Source organism: Leptodactylus fuscus, unplaced genomic scaffold (assembly GCF_031893055.1).
Source record: "Leptodactylus fuscus isolate aLepFus1 unplaced genomic scaffold, aLepFus1.hap2 HAP2_SCAFFOLD_99, whole genome shotgun sequence".
NCBI lineage: Eukaryota > Metazoa > Chordata > Amphibia > Anura > Leptodactylidae > Leptodactylus > Leptodactylus fuscus.
The window spans coordinates 88,640-102,968 of NW_027441045.1; the positions used below are offsets into that span (position 1 = coordinate 88,640).

The window sequence follows — 14,329 nt, forward strand, 5'->3', positions numbered from 1 at the left end:
CCTCTTTCAAAAGGGCTGGGCGCAAGGTCTGCGCAGGGCTAAGAAACCATCCCGGGGGTGAAAGAAAGAGCAAGCTGGACCAGAGCCCATTGTCCAGGAGTCGGCTAAGGAAGAAGTTGAGATGGTTGCCCGTGCCTGGAAGCGAAGCTGCTTTTCAGTCAGCTTCTCTTTTCTTAGGGCACGTTGTCTGCAAAGATGTTCAGCCTGTGTTGCCCTGTAAATTGGTCTGCAGGTTACTAGCTATGGCTTCCAGCCCGGCGGGAGGCCCAGATACTATGGAAATGAAGCCTGCTATTATTAAAAGTAAAAAGCCACAACGCTGGTGGCCACCACGCCCGCTGCGGCTGCTAAGAGTGATAGCGGTAAGACTGAGAATACTAGGATTTTGCAAGGCCTAAAGAGTGCAAGAGAGAAAGCGAATGTAAAAGAAGCAAGTGTGCAGTGTAAAAAGTGAATGTAAAAATGGCATAGAGGAGAGTGACCCCTGCTGGTGGAAGTGAGGAAAAGCAAAAGCCTACAGCACCTGGTATTCCCAGGCGGTCTCCCATCCAAGTACTAACCAGGCCCGACCCTGCTTAGCTTCCGAGATCAGACGAGATCGGGCGTGTTCAGGGTGGTGTGGCCGTAGGCAGAGACAGGCTTCTCACTTACTCCTCTTCTACTTTGCAGCCTGGCTGCTGGCAGCCCTTTGCACTACTTCACGCTAGACCTTTTTCTTCACTTTTTGCCTTCTCTTAAGGGAACTTCATACTCCAACAGGAGCAGTGCAAGAGCTGGGGGCGGCCCTTATACCCACAGGTGTTGTTCAGCAACCAGTCACAGGCCGCAGCCGCCCTCTTTCAAAAGGGCTGGGCGCAAGGTCTGCGCAGGGCTAAGAAACCATCCCGGGGGTGAAAGAAAGAGCAAGCTGGACCAGAGCCCATTGTCCAGGAGTCGGCTAAGGAAGAAGTTGAGATGGTTGCCCGTGCCTGGAAGCGAAGCTGCTTTTCAGTCAGCTTCTCTTTTCTTAGGGCACGTTGTCTGCAAAGATGTTCAGCCTGTGTTGCCCTGTAAATTGGTCTGCAGGTTACTAGCTATGGCTTCCAGCCCGGCGGGAGGCCCAGATACTATGGAAATGAAGCCTGCTATTATTAAAAGTAAAAAGCCACAACGCTGGTGGCCACCACGCCCGCTGCGGCTGCTAAGAGTGATAGCGGTAAGACTGAGAATACTAGGATTTTGCAAGGCCTAAAGAGTGCAAGAGAGAAAGCGAATGTAAAAGAAGCAAGTGTGCAGTGTAAAAAGTGAATGTAAAAATGGCATAGAGGAGAGTGACCCCTGCTGGTGGAAGTGAGGAAAAGCAAAAGCCTACAGCACCTGGTATTCCCAGGCGGTCTCCCATCCAAGGACTAACCAGGCCCGACCCTGCTTAGCTTCCGAGATCAGACGAGATCGGGCGTGTTCAGGGTGGTGTGGCCGTAGGCGGAGACAGGCTTCTCACTTACTCCTCTTCTACTTTGCAGCCTGGCTGCTGGCAGCTCTTTGCACTACTTCACGCTAGACCTTTTTCTTCACTTTTTGCCTTCTCTTAAGGGAACTTCATACTCCAACAGGAGCAGTGCAAGAGCTGGGGGCGGCCCTTATACCCACAGGTGTTGTTCAGCAACCAGTCACAGGCCGCAGCCGCCCTCTTTCAAAAGGGCTGGGCGCAAGGTCTGCGCAGGGCTAAGAAACCATCCCGGGGGTGAAAGAAAGAGCAAGCTGGACCAGAGCCCATTGTCCAGGAGTCGGCTAAGGAAGAAGTTGAGATGGTTGCCCGTGCCTGGAAGCGAAGCTGCTTTTCAGTCAGCTTCTCTTTTCTTAGGGCACGTTGTCTGCAAAGATGTTCAGCCTGTGTTGCCCTGTAAATTGGTCTGCAGGTTACTAGCTATGGCTTCCAGCCCGGCGGGAGGCCCAGATACTATGGAAATGAAGCCTGCTATTATTAAAAGTAAAAAGCCACAACGCTGGTGGCCACCACGCCCGCTGCGGCTGCTAAGAGTGATAGCGGTAAGACTGAGAATACTAGGATTTTGCAAGGCCTAAAGAGTGCAAGAGAGAAAGCGAATGTAAAAGAAGCAAGTGTGCAGTGTAAAAAGTGAATGTAAAAATGGCATAGAGGAGAGTGACCCCTGCTGGTGGAAGTGAGGAAAAGCAAAAGCCTACAGCACCTGGTATTCCCAGGCGGTCTCCCATCCAAGTACTAACCAGGCCCGACCCTGCTTAGCTTCCGAGATCAGACGAGATCGGGCGTGTTCAGGGTGGTGTGGCCGTAGGCGGAGACAGGCTTCTCACTTACTCCTCTTCTACTTTGCAGCCTGGCTGCTGGCAGCTCTTTGCACTACTTCACGCTAGACCTTTTTCTTCACTTTTTGCCTTCTCTTAAGGGAACTTCATACTCCAACAGGAGCAGTGCAAGAGCTGGGGGCGGCCCTTATACCCACAGGTGTTGTTCAGCAACCAGTCACAGGCCGCAGCCGCCCTCTTTCAAAAGGGCTGGGCGCAAGGTCTGCGCAGGGCTAAGAAACCATCCCGGGGGTGAAAGAAAGAGCAAGCTGGACCAGAGCCCATTGTCCAGGAGTCGGCTAAGGAAGAAGTTGAGATGGTTGCCCGTGCCTGGAAGCGAAGCTGCTTTTCAGTCAGCTTCTCTTTTCTTAGGGCACGTTGTCTGCAAAGATGTTCAGCCTGTGTTGCCCTGTAAATTGGTCTGCAGGTTACTAGCTATGGCTTCCAGCCCGGCGGGAGGCCCAGATACTATGGAAATGAAGCCTGCTATTATTAAAAGTAAAAAGCCACAACGCTGGTGGCCACCACGCCCGCTGCGGCTGCTAAGAGTGATAGCGGTAAGACTGAGAATACTAGGATTTTGCAAGGCCTAAAGAGTGCAAGAGAGAAAGCGAATGTAAAAGAAGCAAGTGTGCAGTGTAAAAAGTGAATGTAAAAATGGCATAGAGGAGAGTGACCCCTGCTGGTGGAAGTGAGGAAAAGCAAAAGCCTACAGCACCTGGTATTCCCAGGCGGTCTCCCATCCAAGTACTAACCAGGCCCGACCCTGCTTAGCTTCCGAGATCAGACGAGATCGGGCGTGTTCAGGGTGGTGTGGCCGTAGGCGGAGACAGGCTTCTCACTTACTCCTCTTCTACTTTGCAGCCTGGCTGCTGGCAGCTCTTTGCACTACTTCACGCTAGACCTTTTTCTTCACTTTTTGCCTTCTCTTAAGGGAACTTCATACTCCAACAGGAGCAGTGCAAGAGCTGGGGGCGGCCCTTATACCCACAGGTGTTGTTCAGCAACCAGTCACAGGCCGCAGCCGCCCTCTTTCAAAAGGGCTGGGCGCAAGGTCTGCGCAGGGCTAAGAAACCATCCCGGGGGTGAAAGAAAGAGCAAGCTGGACCAGAGCCCATTGTCCAGGAGTCGGCTAAGGAAGAAGTTGAGATGGTTGCCCGTGCCTGGAAGCGAAGCTGCTTTTCAGTCAGCTTCTCTTTTCTTAGGGCACGTTGTCTGCAAAGATGTTCAGCCTGTGTTGCCCTGTAAATTGGTCTGCAGGTTACTAGCTATGGCTTCCAGCCCGGCGGGAGGCCCAGATACTATGGAAATGAAGCCTGCTATTATTAAAAGTAAAAAGCCACAACGCTGGTGGCCACCACGCCCGCTGCGGCTGCTAAGAGTGATAGCGGTAAGACTGAGAATACTAGGATTTTGCAAGGCCTAAAGAGTGCAAGAGAGAAAGCGAATGTAAAAGAAGCAAGTGTGCAGTGTAAAAAGTGAATGTAAAAATGGCATAGAGGAGAGTGACCCCTGCTGGTGGAAGTGAGGAAAAGCAAAAGCCTACAGCACCTGGTATTCCCAGGCGGTCTCCCATCCAAGTACTAACCAGGCCCGACCCTGCTTAGCTTCCGAGATCAGACGAGATCGGGCGTGTTCAGGGTGGTGTGGCCGTAGGCGGAGACAAATTTCTCACTTACTCCTCTTCTACTTTGCAGCCTGGCTGCTGGCAGCTCTTTGCACTACTTCACGCTAGACCTTTTTCTTCACTTTTTGCCTTCTCTTAAGGGAACTTCATACTCCAACAGGAGCAGTGCAAGAGCTGGGGGCGGCCCTTATACCCACAGGTGTTGTTCAGCAACCAGTCACAGGCCGCAGCCGCCCTCTTTCAAAAGGGCTGGGCGCAAGGTCTGCGCAGGGCTAAGAAACCATCCCGGGGGTGAAAGAAAGAGCAAGCTGGACCAGAGCCCATTGTCCAGGAGTCGGCTAAGGAAGAAGTTGAGATGGTTGCCCGTGCCTGGAAGCGAAGCTGCTTTTCAGTCAGCTTCTCTTTTCTTAGGGCACGTTGTCTGCAAAGATGTTCAGCCTGTGTTGCCCTGTAAATTGGTCTGCAGGTTACTAGCTATGGCTTCCAGCCCGGCGGGAGGCCCAGATACTATGGAAATGAAGCCTGCTATTATTAAAAGTAAAAAGCCACAACGCTGGTGGCCACCACGCCCGCTGCGGCTGCTAAGAGTGATAGCGGTAAGACTGAGAATACTAGGATTTTGCAAGGCCTAAAGAGTGCAAGAGAGAAAGCGAATGTAAAAGAAGCAAGTGTGCAGTGTAAAAAGTGAATGTAAAAATGGCATAGAGGAGAGTGACCCCTGCTGGTGGAAGTGAGGAAAAGCAAAAGCCTACAGCACCTGGTATTCCCAGGCGGTCTCCCATCCAAGTACTAACCAGGCCCGACCCTGTTTAGCTTCCGAGATCAGACGAGATCGGGCGTGTTCAGGGTGGTGTGGCCGTAGGCGGAGACAAATTTCTCACTTACTCCTCTTCTACTTTGCAGCCTGGCTGCTGGCAGCTCTTTGCACTACTTCACGCTAGACCTTTTTCTTCACTTTTTGCCTTCTCTTAAGGGAACTTCATACTCCAACAGGAGCAGTGCAAGAGCTGGGGGCGGCCCTTATACCCACAGGTGTTGTTCAGCAACCAGTCACAGGCCGCAGCCGCCCTCTTTCAAAAGGGCTGGGCGCAAGGTCTGCGCAGGGCTAAGAAACCATCCCGGGGGTGAAAGAAAGAGCAAGCTGGACCAGAGCCCATTGTCCAGGAGTCGGCTAAGGAAGAAGTTGAGATGGTTGCCCGTGCCTGGAAGCGAAGCTGCTTTTCAGTCAGCTTCTCTTTTCTTAGGGCACGTTGTCTGCAAAGATGTTCAGCCTGTGTTGCCCTGTAAATTGGTCTGCAGGTTACTAGCTATGGCTTCCAGCCCGGCGGGAGGCCCAGATACTATGGAAATGAAGCCTGCTATTATTAAAAGTAAAAAGCCACAACGCTGGTGGCCACCACGCCCGCTGCGGCTGCTAAGAGTGATAGCGGTAAGACTGAGAATACTAGGATTTTGCAAGGCCTAAAGAGTGCAAGAGAGAAAGCGAATGTAAAAGAAGCAAGTGTGCAGTGTAAAAAGTGAATGTAAAAATGGCATAGAGGAGAGTGACCCCTGCTGGTGGAAGTGAGGAAAAGCAAAAGCCTACAGCACCTGGTATTCCCAGGCGGTCTCCCATCCAAGTACTAACCAGGCCCGACCCTGCTTAGCTTCCGAGATCAGACGAGATCGGGCGTGTTCAGGGTGGTGTGGCCGTAGGCAGAGACAGGCTTCTCACTTACTCCTCTTCTACTTTGCAGCCTGGCTGCTGGCAGCTCTTTGCACTACTTCACGCTAGACCTTCTTCTTCACTTTTTGCCTTCTCTTAAGGGAACTTCATACTCCAACAGGAGCAGTGCAAGAGCTGGGGGCGGCCCTTATACCCACAGGTGTTGTTCAGCAACCAGTCACAGGCCGCAGCCGCCCTCTTTCAAAAGGGCTGGGCGCAAGGTCTGCGCAGGGCTAAGAAACCATCCCGGGGGTGAAAGAAAGAGCAAGCTGGACCAGAGCCCATTGTCCAGGAGTCGGCTAAGGAAGAAGTTGAGATGGTTGCCCGTGCCTGGAAGCGAAGCTGCTTTTCAGTCAGCTTCTCTTTTCTTAGGGCGCGTTGTCTGCAAAGATGTTCAGCCTGTGTTGCCCTGTAAATTGGTCTGCAGGTTACTAGCTATGGCTTCCAGCCCGGCGGGAGGCCCAGATACTATGGAAATGAAGCCTGCTATTATTAAAAGTAAAAAGCCACAACGCTGGTGGCCACCACGCCCGCTGCGGCTGCTAAGAGTGATAGCGGTAAGACTGAGAATACTAGGATTTTGCAAGGCCTAAAGAGTGCAAGAGAGAAAGCGAATGTAAAAGAAGCAAGTGTGCAGTGTAAAAAGTGAATGTAAAAATGGCATAGAGGAGAGTGACCCCTGCTGGTGGAAGTGAGGAAAAGCAAAAGCCTACAGCACCTGGTATTCCCAGGCGGTCTCCCATCCAAGTACTAACCAGGCCCGACCCTGCTTAGCTTCCGAGATCAGACGAGATCGGGCGTGTTCAGGGTGGTGTGGCTGTAGGCAGAGACAGGCTTCTCACTTACTCCTCTTCTACTTTGCAGCCTGGCTGCTGGCAGCCCTTTGCACTACTTCACGCTAGACCTTTTTCTTCACTTTTTGCCTTCTCTTAAGGGAACTTCATACTCCAACAGGAGCAGTGCAAGAGCTGGGGGCGGCCCTTATACCCACAGGTGTTGTTCAGCAACCAGTCACAGGCCGCAGCCGCCCTCTTTCAAAAGGGCTGGGCGCAAGGTCTGCGCAGGGCTAAGAAACCATCCCGGGGGTGAAAGAAAGAGCAAGCTGGACCAGAGCCCATTGTCCAGGAGTCGGCTAAGGAAGAAGTTGAGATGGTTGCCCGTGCCTGGAAGCGAAGCTGCTTTTCAGTCAGCTTCTCTTTTCTTAGGGCGCGTTGTCTGCAAAGATGTTCAGCCTGTGTTGCCCTGTAAATTGGTCTGCAGGTTACTAGCTATGGCTTCCAGCCCGGCGGGAGGCCCAGATACTATGGAAATGAAGCCTGCTATTATTAAAAGTAAAAAGCCACAACGCTGGTGGCCACCACGCCCGCTGCGGCTGCTAAGAGTGATAGCGGTAAGACTGAGAATACTAGGATTTTGCAAGGCCTAAAGAGTGCAAGAGAGAAAGCGAATGTAAAAGAAGCAAGTGTGCAGTGTAAAAAGTGAATGTAAAAATGGCATAGAGGAGAGTGACCCCTGCTGGTGGAAGTGAGGAAAAGCAAAAGCCTACAGCACCTGGTATTCCCAGGCGGTCTCCCATCCAAGTACTAACCAGGCCCGACCCTGCTTAGCTTCCGAGATCAGACGAGATCGGGCGTGTTCAGGGTGGTGTGGCCGTAGGCAGAGACAGGCTTCTCACTTACTCCTCTTCTACTTTGCAGCCTGGCTGCTGGCAGCTCTTTGCACTACTTCACGCTAGACCTTTTTCTTCACTTTTTGCCTTCTCTTAAGGGAACTTCATACTCCAACAGGAGCAGTGCAAGAGCTGGGGGCGGCCCTTATACCCACAGGTGTTGTTCAGCAACCAGTCACAGGCCGCAGCCGCCCTCTTTCAAAAGGGCTGGGCGCAAGGTCTGCGCAGGGCTAAGAAACCATCCCGGGGGTGAAAGAAAGAGCAAGCTGGACCAGAGCCCATTGTCCAGGAGTCGGCTAAGGAAGAAGTTGAGATGGTTGCCCGTGCCTGGAAGCGAAGCTGCTTTTCAGTCAGCTTCTCTTTTCTTAGGGCACGTTGTCTGCAAAGATGTTCAGCCTGTGTTGCCCTGTAAATTGGTCTGCAGGTTACTAGCTATGGCTTCCAGCCCGGCGGGAGGCCCAGATACTATGGAAATGAAGCCTGCTATTATTAAAAGTAAAAAGCCACAACGCTGGTGGCCACCACGCCCGCTGCGGCTGCTAAGAGTGATAGCGGTAAGACTGAGAATACTAGGATTTTGCAAGGCCTAAAGAGTGCAAGAGAGAAAGCGAATGTAAAAGAAGCAAGTGTGCAGTGTAAAAAGTGAATGTAAAAATGGCATAGAGGAGAGTGACCCCTGCTGGTGGAAGTGAGGAAAAGCAAAAGCCTACAGCACCTGGTATTCCCAGGCGGTCTCCCATCCAAGTACTAACCAGGCCCGACCCTGTTTAGCTTCCGAGATCAGACGAGATCGGGCGTGTTCAGGGTGGTGTGGCCGTAGGCGGAGACAAATTTCTCACTTACTCCTCTTCTACTTTGCAGCCTGGCTGCTGGCAGCTCTTTGCACTACTTCACGCTAGACCTTTTTCTTCACTTTTTGCCTTCTCTTAAGGGAACTTCATACTCCAACAGGAGCAGTGCAAGAGCTGGGGGCGGCCCTTATACCCACAGGTGTTGTTCAGCAACCAGTCACAGGCCGCAGCCGCCCTCTTTCAAAAGGGCTGGGCGCAAGGTCTGCGCAGGGCTAAGAAACCATCCCGGGGGTGAAAGAAAGAGCAAGCTGGACCAGAGCCCATTGTCCAGGAGTCGGCTAAGGAAGAAGTTGAGATGGTTGCCCGTGCCTGGAAGCGAAGCTGCTTTTCAGTCAGCTTCTCTTTTCTTAGGGCACGTTGTCTGCAAAGATGTTCAGCCTGTGTTGCCCTGTAAATTGGTCTGCAGGTTACTAGCTATGGCTTCCAGCCCGGCGGGAGGCCCAGATACTATGGAAATGAAGCCTGCTATTATTAAAAGTAAAAAGCCACAACGCTGGTGGCCACCACGCCCGCTGCGGCTGCTAAGAGTGATAGCGGTAAGACTGAGAATACTAGGATTTTGCAAGGCCTAAAGAGTGCAAGAGAGAAAGCGAATGTAAAAGAAGCCAGTGTGCAGTGTAAAAAGTGAATGTAAAAATGGCATAGAGGAGAGTGACCCCTGCTGGTGGAAGTGAGGAAAAGCAAAAGCCTACAGCACCTGGTATTCCCAGGCGGTCTCCCATCCAAGTACTAACCAGGCCCGACCCTGCTTAGCTTCCGAGATCAGACGAGATCGGGCGTGTTCAGGGTGGTGTGGCCGTAGGCAGAGACAAACTTCTCACTTACTCCTCTTCTACTTTGCAGCCTGGCTGCTGGCAGCTCTTTGCACTACTTCACGCTAGACCTTTTTCTTCACTTTTTGCCTTCTCTTAAGGGAACTTCATACTCCAACAGGAGCAGTGCAAGAGCTGGGGGGCGGCCCTTATACCCACAGGTGTTGTTCAGCAACCAGTCACAGGCCGCAGCCGCCCTCTTTCAAAAGGGCTGGGCGCAAGGTCTGCGCAGGGCTAAGAAACCATCCCGGGGGTGAAAGAAAGAGCAAGCTGGACCAGAGCCCATTGTCCAGGAGTCGGCTAAGGAAGAAGTTGAGATGGTTGCCCGTGCCTGGAAGCGAAGCTGCTTTTCAGTCAGCTTCTCTTTTCTTAGGGCACGTTGTCTGCAAAGATGTTCAGCCTGTGTTGCCCTGTAAATTGGTCTGCAGGTTACTAGCTATGGCTTCCAGCCCGGCGGGAGGCCCAGATACTATGGAAATAAAGCCTGCTATTATTAAAAGTAAAAAGCCACAACGCTGGTGGCCACCACGCCCGCTGCGGCTGCTAAGAGTGATAGCGGTAAGACTGAGAATACTAGGATTTTGCAAGGCCTAAAGAGTGCAAGAGAGAAAGCGAATGTAAAAGAAGCAAGTGTGCAGTGTAAAAAGTGAATGTAAAAATGGCATAGAGGAGAGTGACCCCTGCTGGTGGAAGTGAGGAAAAGCAAAAGCCTACAGCACCTGGTATTCCCAGGCGGTCTCCCATCCAAGTACTAACCAGGCCCGACCCTGCTTAGCTTCCGAGATCAGACGAGATCGGGCGTGTTCAGGGTGGTGTGGCCGTAGGCAGAGACAGGCTTCTCACTTACTCCTCTTCTACTTTGCAGCCTGGCTGCTGGCAGCTCTTTGCACTACTTCACGCTAGACCTTCTTCTTCACTTTTTGCCTTCTCTTAAGGGAACTTCATACTCCAACAGGAGCAGTGCAAGAGCTGGGGGGCGGCCCTTATACCCACAGGTGTTGTTCAGCAACCAGTCACAGGCCGCAGCCGCCCTCTTTCAAAAGGGCTGGGCGCAAGGTCTGCGCAGGGCTAAGAAACCATCCCGGGGGTGAAAGAAAGAGCAAGCTGGACCAGAGCCCATTGTCCAGTAGTCGGCTAAGGAAGAAGTTGAGATGGTTGCCCGTGCCTGGAAGCGAAGCTGCTTTTCAGTCAGCTTCTCTTTTCTTAGGGCGCGTTGTCTGCAAAGATGTTCAGCCTGTGTTGCCCTGTAAATTGGTCTGCAGGTTACTAGCTATGGCTTCCAGCCCGGCGGGAGGCCCAGACACTATGGAAATGAAGCCTGCTATTATTAAAAGTAAAAAGCCACAACGCTGGTGGCCACCACGCCCGCTGCGGCTGCTAAGAGTGATAGCGGTAAGACTGAGAATACTAGGATTTTGCAAGGCCTAAAGAGTGCAAGAGAGAAAGCGAATGTAAAAGAAGCAAGTGTGCAGTGTAAAAAGTGAATGTAAAAATGGCATAGAGGAGAGTGACCCCTGCTGGTGGAAGTGAGGAAAAGCAAAAGCCTACAGCACCTGGTATTCCCAGGCGGTCTCCCATCCAAGTACTAACCAGGCCCGACCCTGCTTAGCTTCCGAGATCAGGCGTGTTCAGGGTGGTGTGGCCGTAGGCAGAGACAGGCTTCTCACTTACTCCTCTTCTACTTTGCAGCCTGGCTGCTGGCAGCCCTTTGCACTACTTCACGCTAGACCTTTTTCTTCACTTTTTGCCTTCTCTTAAGGGAACTTCATACTCCAACAGGAGCAGTGCAAGAGCTGGGGGCGGCCCTTATACCCACAGGTGTTGTTCAGCAACCAGTCACAGGCCGCAGCCGCCCTCTTTCAAAAGGGCTGGGCGCAAGGTCTGCGCAGGGCTAAGAAACCATCCCGGGGGTGAAAGAAAGAGCAAGCTGGACCAGAGCCCATTGTCCAGGAGTCGGCTAAGGAAGAAGTTGAGATGGTTGCCCGTGCCTGGAAGCGAAGCTGCTTTTCAGTCAGCTTCTCTTTTCTTAGGGCACGTTGTCTGCAAAGATGTTCAGCCTGTGTTGCCCTGTAAATTGGTCTGCAGGTTACTAGCTATGGCTTCCAGCCCGGCGGGAGGCCCAGATACTATGGAAATGAAGCCTGCTATTATTAAAAGTAAAAAGCCACAACGCTGGTGGCCACCACGCCCGCTGCGGCTGCTAAGAGTGATAGCGGTAAGACTGAGAATACTAGGATTTTGCAAGGCCTAAAGAGTGCAAGAGAGAAAGCGAATGTAAAAGAAGCCAGTGTGCAGTGTAAAAAGTGAATGTAAAAATGGCATAGAGGAGAGTGACCCCTGCTGGTGGAAGTGAGGAAAAGCAAAAGCCTACAGCACCTGGTATTCCCAGGCGGTCTCCCATCCAAGTACTAACCAGGCCCGACCCTGCTTAGCTTCCGAGATCAGACGAGATCGGGCGTGTTCAGGGTGGTGTGGCTGTAGGCAGAGACAGTCTTCTCACTTACTCCTCTTCTACTTTGCAGCCTGGCTGCTGGCAGCTCTCTGCACTACTTCACGCTAGACCTTTTTCTTCACTTTTTGCCTTCTCTTAAGGGAACTTCATACTCCAACAGGAGCAGTGCAAGAGCTGGGGGCGGCCCTTATACCCACAGGTGTTGTTCAGCAACCAGTCACAGGCCGCAGCCGCCCTCTTTCAAAAGGGCTGGGCGCAAGGTCTGCGCAAGGCTAAGAAACCATCCCGGGGGTGAAAGAAAGAGCAAGCTGGACCAGAGCCCATTGTCCAGGAGTCGGCTAAGGAAGAAGTTGAGATGGTTGCCCGTGCCTGGAAGCGAAGCTGCTTTTCAGTCAGCTTCTCTTTTCTTAGGGCGCGTTGTCTGCAAAGATGTTCAGCCTGTGTTGCCCTGTAAATTGGTCTGCAGGTTACTAGCTATGGCTTCCAGCCCGGCGGGAGGCCCAGATACTATGGAAATGAAGCCTGCTATTATTAAAAGTAAAAAGCCACAACGCTGGTGGCCACCACGCCCGCTGCGGCTGCTAAGAGTGATAGCGGTAAGACTGAGAATACTAGGATTTTGCAAGGCCTAAAGAGTGCAAGAGAGAAAGCGAATGTAAAAGAAGCAAGTGTGCAGTGTAAAAAGTGAATGTAAAAATGGCATAGAGGAGAGTGACCCCTGCTGGTGGAAGTGAGGAAAAGCAAAAGCCTACAGCACCTGGTATTCCCAGGCGGTCTCCCATCCAAGTACTAACCAGGCCCGACCCTGCTTAGCTTCCGAGATCAGACGAGATCGGGCGTGTTCAGGGTGGTGTGGCTGTAGGCAGAGACAGTCTTCTCACTTACTCCTCTTCTACTTTGCAGCCTGGCTGCTGGCAGCTCTCTGCACTACTTCACGCTAGACCTTTTTCTTCACTTTTTGCCTTCTCTTAAGGGAACTTCATACTCCAACAGGAGCAGTGCAAGAGCTGGGGGCGGCCCTTATACCCACAGGTGTTGTTCAGCAACCAGTCACAGGCCGCAGCCGCCCTCTTTCAAAAGGGCTGGGCGCAAGGTCTGCGCAGGGCTAAGAAACCATCCCGGGGGTGAAAGAAAGAGCAAGCTGGACCAGAGCCCATTGTCCAGGAGTCGGCTAAGGAAGAAGTTGAGATGGTTGCCCGTGCCTGGAAGCGAAGCTGCTTTTCAGTCAGCTTCTCTTTTCTTAGGGCACGTTGTCTGCAAAGATGTTCAGCCTGTGTTGCCCTGTAAATTGGTCTGCAGGTTACTAGCTATGGCTTCCAGCCCGGCGGGAGGCCCAGATACTATGGAAATGAAGCCTGCTATTATTAAAAGTAAAAAGCCACAACGCTGGTGGCCACCACGCCCGCTGCGGCTGCTAAGAGTGATAGCGGTAAGACTGAGAATACTAGGATTTTGCAAGGCCTAAAGAGTGCAAGAGAGAAAGCGAATGTAAAAGAAGCAAGTGTGCAGTGTAAAAAGTGAATGTAAAAATGGCATAGAGGAGAGTGACCCCTGCTGGTGGAAGTGAGGAAAAGCAAAAGCCTACAGCACCTGGTATTCCCAGGCGGTCTCCCATCCAAGTACTAACCAGGCCCGACCCTGCTTAGCTTCCGAGATCAGACGAGATCGGGCGTGTTCAGGGTGGTGTGGCCGTAGGCAGAGACAGGCTTCTCACTTACTCCTCTTCTACTTTGCAGCCTGGCTGCTGGCAGCTCTTTGCACTACTTCACGCTAGACCTTCTTCTTCACTTTTTGCCTTCTCTTAAGGGAACTTCATACTCCAACAGGAGCAGTGCAAGAGCTGGGGGGCGACCCTTATACCCACAGGTGTTGTTCAGCAACCAGTCACAGGCCGCAGCCGCCCTCTTTCAAAAGGGCTGGGCGCAAGGTCTGCGCAGGGCTAAGAAACCATCCCGGGGGTGAAAGAAAGAGCAAGCTGGACCAGAGCCCATTGTCCAGTAGTCGGCTAAGGAAGAAGTTGAGATGGTTGCCCGTGCCTGGAAGCGAAGCTGCTTTTCAGTCAGCTTCTCTTTTCTTAGGGCGCGTTGTCTGCAAAGATGTTCAGCCTGTGTTGCCCTGTAAATTGGTCTGCAGGTTACTAGCTATGGCTTCCAGCCCGGCGGGAGGCCCAGATACTATGGAAATGAAGCCTGCTATTATTAAAAGTAAAAAGCCACAACGCTGGTGGCCACCACGCCCGCTGCGGCTGCTAAGAGTGATAGCGGTAAGACTGAGAATACTAGGATTTTGCAAGGCCTAAAGAGTGCAAGAGAGAAAGCGAATGTAAAAGAAGCAAGTGTGCAGTGTAAAAAGTGAATGTAAAAATGGCATAGAGGAGAGTGACCCCTGCTGGTGGAAGTGAGGAAAAGCAAAAGCCTACAGCACCTGGTATTCCCAGGCAGTCTCCCTTCCAAGTACTAACCAGGCCCGACCCTGCTTAGCTTCCGAGATCAGACGAGATCGGGCGTGTTCAGGGTGGTGTGGCCATAGGCGGAGACAAATTTCTCACTTACTCCTCTTCTACTTTGCAGCCTGGCTGCTGGCAGCTCTTTGCACTACTTCACGCTAGACCTTTTTCTTCACTTTTTGCCTTCTCTTAAGGGAACTTCATACTCCAACAGGAGCAGTGCAAGAGCTGGGGGCGGCCCTTATACCCACAGGTGTTGTTCAGCAACCAGTCACAGGCCGCAGCCGCCCTCTTTCAAAAGGGCTGGGCGCAAGGTCTGCGCAGGGCTAAGAAACCATCCCGGGGGTGAAAGAAAGAGCAAGCTGGACCAGAGCCCATTGTCCAGGAGTCGGCTAAGGAAGAAGTTGAGATGGTTGCCCGTGCCTGGAAGCGAAGCTGCTTTTCAGTCAGCTTCTCTTTTCTT

At 52.2% G+C, this 14,329-nt stretch overlaps 16 non-coding genes and 1 pseudogene across 16 annotated transcripts; all 17 read right to left on the reverse strand.

The window, feature by feature from the left end:
* Positions 1-511: 511 nt before the first annotated feature.
* On the reverse strand, positions 512-630 carry LOC142189474 (5S ribosomal RNA). Its single transcript, XR_012713591.1, has one exon. It is a non-coding gene; the product is annotated as a 5S ribosomal RNA (ribosomal RNA).
* A 714-nt stretch (positions 631-1,344) lies between these two features.
* On the reverse strand, positions 1,345-1,463 carry LOC142189303 (5S ribosomal RNA). The gene has a single exon (XR_012713484.1). It is a non-coding gene; the product is annotated as a 5S ribosomal RNA (ribosomal RNA).
* A 714-nt stretch (positions 1,464-2,177) lies between these two features.
* LOC142189486 (5S ribosomal RNA) lies at positions 2,178-2,296 on the reverse strand. The gene has a single exon (XR_012713592.1). It is a non-coding gene; the product is annotated as a 5S ribosomal RNA (ribosomal RNA).
* A 714-nt stretch (positions 2,297-3,010) lies between these two features.
* Positions 3,011-3,129, reverse strand: LOC142189497 (5S ribosomal RNA). The gene has a single exon (XR_012713593.1). It is a non-coding gene; the product is annotated as a 5S ribosomal RNA (ribosomal RNA).
* A 714-nt stretch (positions 3,130-3,843) lies between these two features.
* On the reverse strand, positions 3,844-3,962 carry LOC142189509 (5S ribosomal RNA). The gene has a single exon (XR_012713594.1). It is a non-coding gene; the product is annotated as a 5S ribosomal RNA (ribosomal RNA).
* A 714-nt stretch (positions 3,963-4,676) lies between these two features.
* On the reverse strand, positions 4,677-4,795 carry LOC142189219 (5S ribosomal RNA). Its single transcript, XR_012713405.1, has one exon. It is a non-coding gene; the product is annotated as a 5S ribosomal RNA (ribosomal RNA).
* A 714-nt stretch (positions 4,796-5,509) lies between these two features.
* On the reverse strand, positions 5,510-5,628 carry LOC142189521 (5S ribosomal RNA). Its single transcript, XR_012713595.1, has one exon. It is a non-coding gene; the product is annotated as a 5S ribosomal RNA (ribosomal RNA).
* Positions 5,629-6,342: 714 nt separating this feature from the next.
* On the reverse strand, positions 6,343-6,461 carry LOC142189201 (5S ribosomal RNA). Its single transcript, XR_012713388.1, has one exon. It is a non-coding gene; the product is annotated as a 5S ribosomal RNA (ribosomal RNA).
* Positions 6,462-7,175: 714 nt separating this feature from the next.
* On the reverse strand, positions 7,176-7,294 carry LOC142189532 (5S ribosomal RNA). The gene has a single exon (XR_012713596.1). It is a non-coding gene; the product is annotated as a 5S ribosomal RNA (ribosomal RNA).
* Positions 7,295-8,008: 714 nt separating this feature from the next.
* Positions 8,009-8,127, reverse strand: LOC142189220 (5S ribosomal RNA). Its single transcript, XR_012713406.1, has one exon. It is a non-coding gene; the product is annotated as a 5S ribosomal RNA (ribosomal RNA).
* Positions 8,128-8,841: 714 nt separating this feature from the next.
* Positions 8,842-8,960, reverse strand: LOC142189536 (5S ribosomal RNA). Its single transcript, XR_012713598.1, has one exon. It is a non-coding gene; the product is annotated as a 5S ribosomal RNA (ribosomal RNA).
* A 715-nt stretch (positions 8,961-9,675) lies between these two features.
* LOC142189537 (5S ribosomal RNA) lies at positions 9,676-9,794 on the reverse strand. The gene has a single exon (XR_012713599.1). It is a non-coding gene; the product is annotated as a 5S ribosomal RNA (ribosomal RNA).
* A 715-nt stretch (positions 9,795-10,509) lies between these two features.
* LOC142189427 (5S ribosomal RNA) lies at positions 10,510-10,618 on the reverse strand (annotated as a pseudogene).
* A 714-nt stretch (positions 10,619-11,332) lies between these two features.
* Positions 11,333-11,451, reverse strand: LOC142189203 (5S ribosomal RNA). The gene has a single exon (XR_012713390.1). It is a non-coding gene; the product is annotated as a 5S ribosomal RNA (ribosomal RNA).
* A 714-nt stretch (positions 11,452-12,165) lies between these two features.
* On the reverse strand, positions 12,166-12,284 carry LOC142189204 (5S ribosomal RNA). The gene has a single exon (XR_012713391.1). It is a non-coding gene; the product is annotated as a 5S ribosomal RNA (ribosomal RNA).
* Positions 12,285-12,998: 714 nt separating this feature from the next.
* LOC142189538 (5S ribosomal RNA) lies at positions 12,999-13,117 on the reverse strand. Its single transcript, XR_012713600.1, has one exon. It is a non-coding gene; the product is annotated as a 5S ribosomal RNA (ribosomal RNA).
* Positions 13,118-13,832: 715 nt separating this feature from the next.
* Positions 13,833-13,951, reverse strand: LOC142189373 (5S ribosomal RNA). Its single transcript, XR_012713549.1, has one exon. It is a non-coding gene; the product is annotated as a 5S ribosomal RNA (ribosomal RNA).
* Positions 13,952-14,329: the final 378 nt, after the last annotated feature.